Source organism: Mus pahari, chromosome X (genome assembly GCF_900095145.1).
Source record: "Mus pahari chromosome X, PAHARI_EIJ_v1.1, whole genome shotgun sequence".
NCBI lineage: Eukaryota > Metazoa > Chordata > Mammalia > Rodentia > Muridae > Mus > Mus pahari.
In genome coordinates this window covers 111,027,290-111,041,861 of record NC_034613.1, presented here as the reverse complement: position 1 = coordinate 111,041,861, position 14,572 = coordinate 111,027,290, and the positions used below count along the sequence as shown (strand labels likewise).

The 14,572-nt window shown below is 42.0% G+C and overlaps 1 pseudogene; it reads left to right on the top strand.

Annotated features, from left to right (window-relative positions):
- The first annotated feature begins 6,876 nt into the window (after positions 1-6,876).
- The window catches only part of LOC110314482, a 13,123-nt pseudogene continuing 5,427 nt past the window's right edge, over positions 6,877-14,572 (top strand).

Sequence of the window (14,572 nt, the reverse complement as noted above, 5' to 3'; positions counted from 1 at the left end):
CTCATGCTCCTGGAACTCTGGCTCCTGCCTAAGTTACCGCCCCCACACCCTCCACAAGAGAAGCATGGCTAGAACTCACTTAGGCAAGGTCCCAAGCTTCTGATCTTCAGGCTAACCTCCTCCCCAGTTACCTAGCAACAGTAAAGACCATAAAAAGGCTGTTCAAGCCATCCTAGCTCTCTTACTTGCTCTGACTTCTTACTCTTACCCTTTCACTCCTCTCTCTTTGTCTTCTCTCCTCTCCCACTCCTCTCTCTTTCCTTTGCTCTCTTACCTCTTACTTCTCTCACTCCTATCTCCTCTCCTCTCTCCTCTCCTCTCTCCCTCTTACTCTCTTTTGCTCTAGCCTTCTCTCTCTCTCTCTCTCTCTCTCTCTCTCTCTCTCTCTCTCTCTCTCTTCTACCTTCTCTCTTTCTCCCTGGCTTTCTATAATAAAGCTCTAAAACCATAGAATGTCTCTGCTCATCAAGGCCCACTGTGCTTGGAGGATGGGATAGGCTTTCTCCTAATGAGCCATTTCTAATATCCTGATGGAAGACCTTCCTGTACTCCAGTCAAGATCCGCATTGCTCACCCTCACCTACCCTACATCTGATAGAGGGCTAATATTCAACATGTAGAAAGAACTAAAGAAGTAAGACTCCAGAAATAGTTAGACTCTTAGAAACAAATAAACCTATTAAAATAGGATACAGAGCTAAACAAAGAATTCTCAACCGAAGAATATTGAATGGCTGAGAAGCTCCTAAAGAAATGTTTAACATCCTTAGTCATCAGGGAAATGTAAATCAAAACCACTCTGAGATTCCACCTCACACCAGTCAGAGTAGCTAAGATCAAAAACTCAGGTGACAGCAGATGCTGGTGAGGATGTGGAGAAATAGGAACACTCTTCCACTGCTGGGGGGATTGAAAGCTGGTACAATCAGTGTGGAAATCAATTTGGCAGTTGTTCAGAAAATTGGACATAATACTGGAAGACCCAGCTATACCACTCCTGGATATAAACTCAGAAGATGCTCCAACATGTAATAAATACACATGCACCACTACATTCACAGCAACATTATTTATAATAGCCAGAAGCTGGAAATAACCTAGATGTCCTTCAACAGAGAAATTCATACAGAAAATGTGGTACATTTATACAAAAAATACTACTCAGCTATTTAAAACAATGAATTCATGAAATTCTTTGGTCAATGGGTGGAACTAGAAAATATCATCCTGAGTGAGGTAACCCAATCACAAATGAACACACATGGTATACACTCACTGATAAGTGGATATTAGTGCAGAAATTTGGAATACCCCAAATACAATTCACAGACCAAATGAAGTTCAAGAAGAAGGAAGAACAAAAAATTGATATGCAGGTCCTTCCTAGAAGGGGAAAAATAACCATGGGAGGAGGTATAGAGACAAATTATGGAGCAGAGACTGTAAAAACACCATCCAGAGACTGCCCGACCTAGAGATCCATCCCACATACAGTCATCAAACCCAGACACTATTGTGGATGCCAACAAGTGCTTGTTGCCAGGAGCCTGATACAGCTGTTTCCTGAGAGGCTCTGACAGTGCCTGCCAAATACAGAGGTGGATGCTTTTAATCAATCATTGGACTGAGCACAAGGTCCCCAATGGAGGAGCTAGAGAAAGGACCTAAGTAGATGTAGGAGCTTGCAGCCTCATAGGCACAACAATATGAACTAACCAATATCCCTATAGATCCCAGAGACTAAACTACCAACCAAAGAGTACACATGGAGGGACCCACGGCTCCAGCTGCATATGTAGCAGAGGATGGACTTGCTGGGCATCTATGAGAGGAGAGGCCCTTGATCCTGGTAAGGCTCAATGCCACAGTGACAGAGAAGGAGGAGAGGGAGTGGGTGGGTCAGAGTACATATTCATAGGAGCATAGGCATAGGATAGGGGCTTTCCAGAAGGGAAACCATGAAAGGGGATAATATTTAAAATGTAAATAAAGGAAACATCTATGATCAAGTACTGGGTGTGGGTAAAGGACCTGAGTGCCAGCAGAAAGAATTGAAACTTGCCACCTTGGAACATAGGAGGTTGAGGGAACCCTCCAAAATGAACCAGAGACCTGAGAGGTGAGAGACTCTCAGGACTTCAAGAGAGGGACCTTAGATGACATACCCTACATTGAGCAGAGTGAACTTATAGAGCCCAACTCCAGCAGAAAGACAGGGCTTCAAGTGAGGGATGGGGTTGCCATCATCCACAGCCAAAACTCTGACCCATAACTGTTCCTGTGTGAAAGAATTGCAGGAATGGAAAGGGAGAGGATCCTGAGGGAAAAAAGGTCCAGCAACAGGCCCAAAATGGGATTCAGCTCAAGGGGAGGTCCCAAGACCTGACACTATTACTGAGGCTCTGGAATACTCACAAAAAAGACCTATCATGACTGCCCTCTGTAAGACCCAACAAGCAGCTGAACGAGTCAGATGCAGATATTTGCACCCAACCAGTGGACAGAAGATGCTGAGCTCTGTGGTTGAATTAGGGGAAATCTCGAGAAAGCTGAGGAGGAAGAACCTGTAGGAGGAACAGCACTCTCCATTCACCTGGATCCCAGAGATCTCTCCAACACTGGACCATCAATCAAGAAGCATATACCAGCTGATATGAGGTCTCCAACACATAATACAGCAGAGGACTGTCAGGTTTGACTTCAGTCAGTGAAGATGTACCTAACCTTCAAGAGACTGGAGACCTCAGGGAGTTTAGAGGTCTGGTTGGGTGGGGGATGGAAGATGGGGACATCCTCGTGGAGTCGGGGTGGGGTGGGGGTTAGAGAGGAGGTATGAGATGTGCAACAGTCTGAGCTTAACCAGTGAGTGGGGAATAAAATCTGGAGAGTAAAATTTTAAAAATAAAATTCAAAAAGAGGATTTTGTAACTAACGTGTAGGGAAGCAATGGTTCTACAATCCTTATTTGCCTCTAGCAATAAAAGCAAGGCATTATCCTGAGTTTTTGCCTGTCTTTAATTATTGTTTAATCTCTAGATAATGAAATACTCTTTTCATATTCCTGGACCATTTGTTACCCAATACCATTGTCTTATTCCAGGCATAATTTAGTGGTAAGGGCTTTTTTTTTTTTTTTACTTGCGTTTTTCTGAAATCATGCCATAGCCATCAGAGCACCTTTCTAGAATTGTTGCTATTTCTAGCCTAACATACTATAAAAATTAACTGAATGATAATATCTAAATCTTCAGTATTTCTTAGAAGATCCTAAGTGATCTTACTCTCCTCCTTTTACTTTCTGGTCACTCCAGTTCTGGGAAAGCACAGTTACCGTAGTTTCTCAATTCTTTTCTATTGTCCTACATCCCTGGACTTACCATTAGCCTTCCCTTCCCTTCTTAGCAATCTGGTAAAAAAAAAACCCTACTTATTGTCTAACACCATGCTCCACAAAAACTTGACAGGTAGTGATTTTTAATATTTAGGTGGTGATGTCACATCTTAAAACTAAGTAGCACACCCTTTGTGCTCTGCATCTTTAAATTATTGATGTGTCTTCCTTTCAATCAACTTTACCCAAGCATAATTTTCTACCACAAGATAGAGATGATTTTGAAAATATTAATTTACTAAGCTATATAGATCTCCTAAATATTGACATACTTAATTATGTAATATCAAAAAGTCATCTTTGTTATTCTTACACTAATCACATCAGAAAATTCTTTAAGTATTTGGAAGCTGTCAAGACCATGATAGTTTAATTAACAAGATTTCCAAAATTTTAATACTTGCTTGAAATCTTAAATATCATTATTAATGGCAACAATGATTGTCAGTTATTATTTTTGAAGTAACAATTTCACTTCATTAATTTTTGAGAAAGTATCTGCCAAGTAACTAAGTCTGAATAATAAGATTTTATTCATCAATCATCCTTTCAAGTAAAGATGATGTTCCATGAAAAAGTGGCCTGTTGAGCTCATAGCACAACTGAATGCACAAGTGCTTTTCCTTGAGACAGTCATCATACTTCATACTGCAGAAGCATTTTATATGAGCTTCCACTTCACTGAAGAGAATATTAACAGGACATGTATACAAATGTCAGACTTTAACATAATTATCTTTATTGCTTGATAGAGGATTTTCTTAAATGAAATTTTCCTTTCTTTTTAAAATAACTGCAAATGTATGGTAGTGAAGAATACAATAACTAATTCTAAAGCCTCTTTTATGCTAGAGCTTCATAATTTTAAGCTTTATTTTTATTATATCTCTGGGAAGACCAAACACCATAACCAAGACAATTGTTTTAGGATTATTATGATGATAGTATTAACTTAAAAGTTTTCCTGAATAGATTTTGCATCCAAATCTTTGAGACTTACAGTAGAAAACTATGATGAAAAAGGGAGTTCCCTGTGGTTCAAAGCAAAAATCACTCCAGCAAATGACCATGAAGATTTATCTGACACTTCTTCCCAAGGGACAGGAGGGCAGATATGAGTAGCTGTGCTGCCAATACAGGTAGGTCTAACACTAGATATAGTGATTGTGGCAAAAAAGAATCAGTGATAATGGGGGTGGTAGATGAAGTAAGGGCTAGGGATCAATGCTCTGGTGATTAACATTTAGGGACATTTCCCAAAACTATTCAGCACGTATTTAATGAATGTTTTCTATGATATATGCGGGTTTTCAACACTAAAGATATATTAGTGTACAAACAAACATTTACAAACATTCAACATTTCCCCTTGTTCCAACAGAACATATATACTATTGGGTTTAGGCTAATAGCAAAGAGAGAGATACAGTATAAAATCGAGATACGGAATAACTTTAAATGAATGGTTGGAGAAGTTGTCCCCTACTTAGACATTCATTAGGATTTAAACAACAATAAATTAGCCAAATCATTTATTTCACTATTATTAAATAATACTTGTTTTTCATAATAAGGCACACACTGTGAATGTTTTCACACAGTTCTGTGTTTGTGCTTACATTCACTGTCTGTGGGCCTGTGTACCAGATGTTTCCCATGGAAATCTCTGGCCTGGCCTTGTGTGATAGCTCTGGCGAAGCGAGTTCGAGAGGAGAAGTCTTTTCTGGAGCTTCTGCTGCTGCAGTTGACTCCACCTCCATCGCTGCCCTGCCTTGCAAGTTACTCAGTACTACCCTGCACTGAGTTGGGTCGGGCTGGGACAAGGAGAGACCTACTTGCTAGTAAGGAGTGCAGCAGAGCTTCAGGTGGCCCTTTGGGAGAGCAGACCTCTTTCCAAGTGTTACAGCTCTGAGAACAGTAGGCTCAGACAACAGAATTGTTCTCACACACCTTTAATCTTTCTGGATAGAATTCTTATATACAGTTTTGGGGTGGGTAAGGGCCTGACAACAGGTACTTCTCATTCATTTGGTCTGAGAACTTTGGTGAAACCTTATTTGCATGTGGGAGGGCTTGGTTTTGCTCCTATGTGACTGATGGCCACGTACCTCTCTGTGGGGGGTGGGGTGGGACTGTTGGAGGCTGTAGCTCTGTGACAGGAGCCAGGGACCCAGGAGGAATGGTCGAACACCTGCTGTTCCATGCACGTGAAAGTCATCACCTACAGGGTCATCAGGGTTCCAGACCTTTGCTCAACCAGGGACCCTGATGTCTGTACATAGCCCACCGCCGCACAACTACCCCCTTTTTCTTTTTATAAGGGCAAGGTATAATCAGAATAATTGTCTTCTGTGTTAGGAACAGTTTTATACTGAACTATGACCTGATTGGTAGTGATTTTTGTAATGCTATTCATCTGCTGGTGTAGAAACTGAATGAGACAGGGTACCAAGAGAAGCAAGGCTCCAATGGGGCCAAGGAGAGGAAGAACCCAGGCTACCAAGAGGTTAGAGTACCAAGGGGTAGGAGTGTTGGGAATATAGCCTGCCCAGAGGTTTCCCCGGAGTTCTTTGAGCATTTTTATATTTTGTTCTACCAGCCCAGATTCATTGACATAAAAGCAACATATCTTCCCCAGCAAAATGCAAGTCCTTCCCTGTTCAGCAGTCAATCAGTCAAGGGTTCTTTAGTTTTGGAGAGCAACTCCTGATAAGGATGTTATCTGGCATTGAAGAGACTCAAGGCTGTCTGTAGTGGAAGCCATTAACCTGATCAAGCTTATCTTGGAAGTTGCTGACCAGATGTTGTGTTTGGACAAGGGCTGCTCCAGCAATTCTTGTTTCACCCAGTGAGACAGCAAGGGCTATTCCAATGAGCAGAGAACTATGAAGGACAATGAAGACCTCTCTCTTCTTTCAGCTTTCTCCTATCTGCAAGGCAAGTTTTTTAGGTTTGTAGAGATAAACTTGGGGGACAATTATCACGGAGGTGCAGGAGCATTAAAAAGGGGGTTAATACAGGTACCTGTAGTGCCTTTGTACCAGAGTAGGGCAGGAGGGTTAACACATACTGATTTGGTGATGGTGATGTCATGGACACATGTAAGATGGGGTTTTGAGGAGGGCCCTACAAGGCAAGGGGGTAGGTCAAAGAGAGGAATGTCCTGTTCTTTCCTCACAGGTAGGGTTCCATGGAGGTCATGGAGGGAAATATCAATGGAAACAGCTGCTAATAATGGCCAGGAAAGAGAAGCACAGAAAAATCATTGGGAGAAGTTGGGGTGGGTTGTTAAGGGAAGGAGGTCAGCTGTATATTGGATGTATTGTAACCAGGAGAGGGTAGCTCATTGCACCTTCTGAGACTGAATTTCCTGTTGGATAATGTTAGCATGGGTAAAGGCTGATTTCAGGGCAGGAACAAGCTCACAGTAGATGTGCAGGTCAGGTACTGTGTATTTGGCATGGCCATTGGGGTAAAGTTAACCTATGACTCCAGTTCCCCAACATTCATCCCATGGATTGCTGATCGAGAGCTCAAAATATGTTAAGGTTGGTGAACATAGTGCTGCCACAATTGGTGGATTCCATTCTGCAGCTCCAACATTTGCAACCTCCATATGTGGAGACTTCCTGGAGACATTCACCTGTGTTTTGGTAAGGAAAGCAGAGAAAAGGGCTAGGGACAGTAGAGATGGAATCTGGGTGCAGAGGGATCTCAATCCTGGTTTGACATCCTTTGAGTGGACAATCCTATAACTTTGTTGTGTCCCTTGTAGGTTTCTCTAGCATAGGTGTTGGGAAGGCTAAAGAGATGCTGAGCAGTGGAATAGTTAGCATGAAGAATAACAAAAACAGCCAAAAGAATAGAGGAGAGGGGGGTTTGTGGAAGGCACATGGCCTGGGCAGCAGTCATCAGGATGTCCTTCCAGGAGATCTTGTTGTCCTTCTGGGTGTGGTGTTTCCTCTGCCTCCTCCTCTTCTTTTGTCCTTGATCTGCCAGTGAGAGGCAGGCCATATTCTTGGTTGGTGGGGTGGTGCTGGACATTTCTGGCAGGAACCAAATAGGCTTAGGCTGGTCCTATGGAAAAACACAAGCAAAACACCTTCCAGTTGTAAAGTGAGGGTCTGGTCCCTTCCAAATTTCATACAAAGAATCTTGCCATTGTACTAGTATAGGGGGTGTTAATTTTGGTGTATGCGAATAGAGGGAGATAAGAGGATGTTTGGAGATTTTTTAGATGTTAAATATGTTTAGGGTAGCCAGAGCTATCATTAAATATACATTAGGGGGATAGGTGGTTGCCTTTTGTTTTAGGAGTTGGGCCTTTAGGATTTGATGTGTTCTTTCTATCATTATTTAGCCCTGGGAGTTGTGGGGAATTCCTGTATGATGGGTAATTTCCCAGTGTGTGCAGAAGGTTTTGAATTGAGAGTTAGTGAAGGCAGGGCCATTATCAGTTTTTGTTGTTGTTGTTGTTTTCTATTGAGGAATGCCTATGATGGCAAAGGTGGAGAGCATATGGTGAATCAACCTTTTTGAGTTTTCACCTGTTTGGGCTGTAACCCATATAAAATGCGAATATATATCTACAGTGACAAAAACATATTTCTGTCTACCGAATTGGGGAATGTGGGTGACATCAATTTGCCATAAGGCATTGGACTTGTGGCCTCGGGGATTGGTGCCCATCATTTGTAAAGCTGGGTTGGTTGTGAGGGATGCACAATAGGAGCACATTTTTATTACTCTTTTGAGCAAAAGGGATTGGGGTGAAGCAGGCATGAAGCACCTTTATATATGTATGTGTACATGAATTAAATTGATCTGCTTGTTCAGTAAAGGCCACAAATGTCCCCGTTGAGGCAGTTTGATCAGCAAGTACATTTCCCTTAGACCTGGCAGGGGACTGTGAGGTCAGACATGCTGGATGTAGATGGGGGAGTCTCTTTCCTGTAGGAGGGTGGAGACCTGTATGAGTAGAGAGGTCAGTGGGTTGGCTTCTAGTTTGATAAACGATCTTGACAACCAGGGGAGCAAATTGACAGCATATACACTGTCTGAAAAGAGGTTAAGTGGATCCCTGACTTCTTATAGTGCAAGATAGACTGAATATAATTATATTGGGGGTGGTGATTGGGTAGTTCTCTGAATCGGAGGATAGGGTGTTCATCCTAAGGGAGGTATTATATTACTGCTGCTGCTCTCCTCTTTCCCCCATCAGTAAATATTGAGGGGGCTCCCACTATGGGCCCTTTTGAGAATAGTTTGGGGGGCAGCCATCACAACAGAGGGAGGACAGGGGCCCATTTTTCTTCAGGATAATGGTTGTCAGTTTGTCCTGGGAATTCTATTAAGCTGATAGCAAAACAGGAGAGAGTTTTCATTAGCCACTGAATGTCAGAGAGGGAGAAATGTGTGACAAGAATGTCAGGGTCTTTCCCCAGGGTTTGCAGGGCTCTATCTCTGCCATTTTTAATCATGCTAGTGAGTGTATCTACCTCATTTAAAATTCGGGGTGCACCACATATCAGGGTGTGAAGCCATTTTAGTGCCCTCTGATGTTGGTAAAGGACTCCCATAAGTGTAGGGGAGGAGTTAAAGGTGGGAAGCTATATAGGTTTTGTTGGGTCATACCTAGCAAGAGCCATATCTTTTAGGGCTGCATTGACAGAATTTAGAGCTTGGACTGCCTCCAGGGACAGTGTTCTTGGGGAGGAGGGTCTTGAGTCTCCTTTCAGGAGGTTGAAGAAGGGTTAAAGGATACTTGTAAGAAGGGAGAACCAGGGCTGAAGCCAATTGAGTTTGCCCAGAAAGCTCAGGAGGAATCTGAGAGTTAATTTTTGAGGGAAGGAAAGGGTGGGTTTGAGGTAAAGAAATCTCTGTTCCTAAAAATGCAGTGGGTGGAATAAGTTGGATTTTGTGAGGAGCTATTTTGAATTGTTGGGCAGATAGGGAAGGTAATTAGTTGGTCCTTAAGTTGGGACAGGGAGGTGAAAGAATCTTTCCAAACTAACATATCATCCATATAATAGTAGATATTCAATCTTTTGTCAAAACATGGTTTCAATGCAATGGCTACAGCCTCCTGAAAAATTGTTGGACAGTTACCCATACCCTGTGGGAGAACAATCCATTCATATCATGAGGCTGGACCAGAGTTTTTAAGGGGGGGTTACTGAGAATGCAAAGTGTTCCCAGTCTCAGGGGGTGGAGAGGGATAGGAAAAACAGTTTTTTTATATCTATTGCTAACAGAGGAAGATTGACAGGGATGGCTGAGGTGTGGAGTAGCCCTCTTTGTGGGGAGTCCCAGACATGAATGGTTTTGTTAATTGCCCTCAGATCTTGTAACAATCTCCATCCCCTTGAGCTCTTTTTTTTTTGTGTGGCAAACACAGGGGTATCCCATGGACTGTGAGAGGGGTAGAGATGTTGTAGCAACAGTTGTTTTTCTACCAGCAGTGTTAGGGCTCTAAGCATCTCCCTTGATAGAGGTCACTGTGGGAACCAAATGATTTCATCATGAAGCCAGTCAAGGCAGGGAGTACTAAATCTGACAATGGCCCCTAGAATTGGTGGTGATTAGGAGGAGGGTTTTTAGGGTCTCCTTGGGTATTATCTTTATAGGTAATGCCCTTTATTGTAGTGTGGTCTCTTACTGGTTGGGTGGTAAGAACCACCTCTAAGGGTTGTAAGATATCTCTCTCTAGAAGATTGGTGGCTACTTGATCCACCAGGTGTCATATATGGCTGGTAGCTCCATCTGGGTCTTCCCACCTGTAGGCTTTTTGGTAATGAATGTGTGAGAAGTACCCCCTCTACCTAGGAGCTGGGGCTTAGATATCAATTGCCAGTCACATGGGATCTCTTGCTGTCTTAGAATTGTTCTGTTTGCTCCAGTATCAATAAGGCACTTGAATGGTTTATTGTCTGTTTTAATAGTTAATTTTAGATGGGAGCCTTCTGAGATGCTAGATACCCATAGGTTTCTATGGGAGTAGTTGTCCCTCTTACTGTCGCGGCTGAGGGCTGCCCCATCTGAAGTTTAAAGGCTCCAGTGGCTTAACATCCTTATCATATACAGCGGTACAGTATTTCCTTCAGTTGAAACCTTTTCTGCAGTGGGGGCAGATTTTCTTACTGTGATTAGAATCTGCTATGGGGAGAGAGTTTATGGGCATTCATCCCTCCAGTGTCCTGCCTCTTCACATTTGAAGCATATTCCTTGTTTTTAATTGCTGCTACAAATGCCTGAGCCATGGGTGTAACCTGGTGTTATATGGTTCCTATATCTCTGGTTGCCACAATTCACCTACAGTGATGTTCCTCCAGGAGATCCTGGCAAGCAAGTCTGGATTCAGAAGTCATGGCAATCCATACAATGGTTTTAGGAAGGAGGTCTCTGGCTATGGGGGTGGGAATTTTTCTTTCTAGGCTCATTTTGGTTCAGAGAATAAAATCAGTTAAGGGTTGTCCTCTGGGCTGTTGATGGAGAGAGAGGAGGCAGGATCTTGTGACCCTGAGGGTGGAGTGAGCCTATCCCAAGCATGGATTGCACAGAGGTGGACCTGCTCATAGTACCCTGTTGGCTGAGTTGCCTGCTGTGCTGCAGTAGAAAAGTCCTCCTGGCCAAAGAATTCATTAAAACCCCACAGGGTGTTGCCTCTGCCCTGGTTTTGCCTGATTTATTGATGTCATTCATCAAAAAATAAGGCTTCCCATTTCAAAAACATTGGTCCGGGATAGGCAGAACAACAAATATCTCTTCAATCTTGGGGGTACTTAAGTTGGCAATATGGATCTGGAGGAGAGATTTTGACCAGTGTGTGTGGCTACCATCTTCTTTTACTGCCTTCCTGAGTTCTTTTAAGTCTGAGGCTTGGAGTGGGTACCAATTAAGGGGTTTATTTTGGCTGGGGTTGGTATTAACCAGGAATGCTTGAGCAGTTTGGGTTTTTAATTCTTTATCAGACTCCTGAGTAGCATGGGAGGCGGGGTTAGTTTTTGCAAGAGATTCTCAAATATTCCAAAGTTGTTGGGTGGTAGATGGTTGGGGGTAAGGCACTATGGAGTTAGGTGAGGCTTCATCTATAAGTTTTGAATGTATTCTGATTTTACAGCTTGGAGAAGGGGAAGGAGAGGTACTTACTTCTCTCTGGCTGAAAGAGGGAGTGAAGGAAGGGGAGAGGCAGGTAGAAGCTCCTTTGTTTTTTTAATGGAGTCTTGCTCTTAAGTTTGAAAGGGAGGGGAAGAAGGATCAGAAGGTTTACTTAGTGTCTCCTCCAAGGCATAAGGAGGCAAGGGTGGGTAGATGGATTTTATTTCTCTTATTAGTCAGGTAAGGGTTGCGAAATCTGAAATAGAATGGTTTTTAGGACCTTAATCTTGTGGTTCATCTGACTGAGGGGGCTCAGGAACTGTGTTGCTGTCTGTCTGTCTTATTTTAGATGGCCCTATGCATTGCCAAATTGCAGCTAAGATCACCCAAAAAATCTCAGATGGGTATTTGTCCTTATGGAATATCTTTGTTTTTGATGAGAGAAACTACTCAGATTGATGAGTTCAGGCTATCAATATCATTGGCCATGTTTGGTACTATCTGAAGAACTTCCTCTCAAAAACCAGGAGTCTTGTTTTTTTGTTTTGTTTTTTGGTTTTTTTTTTTTTTTTTTTGGCTATTTTTATTCCATGGTGATTTAGTAGGGCACATATTTCCGTGGCCTGGAGCAATTTTTTATGTGATAGAGAGTTGCCTGTGATAGAAAAGAGGAGAAGTGCTTGTCCAATGGGAACTTCCCTTGGTCTATTTGGCTTCAGGGGATTCCACAGAGGTCAAAAAACAAAACCAAACAAAACAAAAAACCAAAAAAAAACCAACAAAAAAAACCCCAAAAAACAAAAAACAAAAAAACCAAAAATCAAAAAACAAAATAAACCGCTAAACCCTCTTGCAGATTTAAGAACTGGCAGCCACATTAAGTGGCTGCTGCATATCCAGGTTTTCTTTTGGTTTTAAGGAGAAGTTAGAGAGTCTTTGCCAAAGCCCATGGAGAGCTGTCGGGATATAGGCAGAGGCCAGAGGGACCTTCAGCCAACACCAGAGAGTAGCTCTAGCCAGAAGGCTTCAGTTGCCTCTTTAGTTTTTCCAAACGGTGCTGACTGAAAACATAGTAGGAAAAGACAGATTGTTTCAGGGTCAGGGGAAGGCTAACCTTTCCATAGTATCCATCCAGTGGCAGTTATGTCTGTTTGAGCCCCATGTTGGGAACCAGATGTGGGCCTGTGTATCAGAGGCTTTCCACAGAGATCTCTGGTCTAGTTTGGTTCGAGAGTGCTGGTGAAGGGAAGTGATTGCAGAAGGAAAAGTCCCCTCTGCTGCTTCTGCTTCTGCAGTTGGATCTACCTCCATATCTGCCATGTCTTCCATGTTACTCTGTGCCGTCCTGTACTGAGTCTGGTATGGGTGGGCCAATGAGAGACTGACTAGCTAGTGAGGAGTGCGGCAGAGCTTCAGGATGTGCTTTGGGAGAGCAGAACTCTTCCCAGGTGTTACACCTCTTAGAATAGAAGGTTCAGATGACAGAGTAGTTCTTGCACCCCATTAAAACTTCTGTATAGGATTCTTATATACAGTTATGGGGTAGGTAAGGGTTTGACAACATGTACTTTTCATTGGTTTGATCTGAGAGCTTTGTGGAAACCTTACTTGCATGTGAGAGGGCTTGGTTTTGCTCCTATGTTACTGATGGCCACATACCTCTCTGTGGGGGGAGGGAGGATGTTGTCTGCTGTAGCTATGTGACAGGAGCCAGGAGCCAGGAGGAGTGGCCAGACACCTGCCATTCCATGCACATGACTGTCACTACTCATCTGGTCACCAGGGTTACAGACCTTTGCTCGATGTGTGACCAGGCTGTCTGTGGACAGCCCACCACCCCACAACTGTCTTGGTTTCAGGATGTGAAATCCTACATTTTAATTTACTTCCTTTATGTTTCACTTTTTCCATAGAACTGGCAGAAAGACTTCTGTCGGAAGATTAGCTGGAGACTTCGGGATTACAGAGACAAATGTACCATCCGCTTCTTGTCCTTCTACAATGGTTACAGTTCCATAGAGCTTTTTTTGATAACCTGAGGCCATAGATGATTCCCGTTGTCAACCAGGCCTGTTTGTCAGTGTCATTTTTCCTCTGCATAACCAAGGTCTTTTTCAGTTTCATTTAAAGTCATGAACTCAAGGTTCTAGTAAATTTTCTCTGCTGTCAAAATCTAGGTGAAAGATCCACAAATGAAAATTCACATATGAATTTAGCTGATGTCTGGAAAGACTCATGAACAAGAGAAAGCTTCATATAGAAAATAGGGAGGGAGTGAAGGAGGGAGGGAGGAAGGAAGAGAGAGAGAGAGAGAGAGAGAGAGAGAGAGAAAGAAGGAGAGAAGGAAAGAGAAGAGAAGAGAAGAGAAGAGAAAAAGTTAAAGGCCTAAAATAAAAGAAATAAAAAAAAAAAACCTGCTCTGTGAAGTAATTGGATTGAATTGTGTTGGACTCTTGATTTCTTAGCTCATGAAATGGAACCATTAACACTTCCAACAGATATTGAGGTTTTCAAATGAAACAATATATTGGAAAATAGTTTCCATGTTTAAAATAATTAAATGCTGAAAAATTGTAATAAATGGTATTAAAAAAGCACTGTGAAGTTTTCAGTTTCTAGAAATGGAAATATTTATAGATTTAAGAGGGCAGATATTTAAATAGTTTTAACATTATCTTTTCATTTTAACCTTTGTTTTCTGATACTATCTATCTTGCCAATAAGAAAAGTAATAAATTTCACTCATTGTATGGAACAGAAAATGTTTTTCAATCCTTATGTAAGTGTAAAAAAGATTTTTATGTTCACCTCTATCCTTTTTTCTCAGAACAAACATAAGAAAATGAGAGTATATAATGTAGTCAACGAGAAATTTCTAGGACATAAAAAATATGACCTTTTGTACTTGTGATATCTTTTATGTACTACATTTTGATTCTCCTAGTTTCTAAAATCCAACTCAAAAGGCAAGCTTTTCTGCAAAATGTTTTTTTTAACTATTCAAGACAGTTGATACAGTACTCCTCTTCTTTTTTTCTGTCTTTCTTTCTTTCTTTCTTTCTTTCTTTCTTTTTTTTTTTTTTT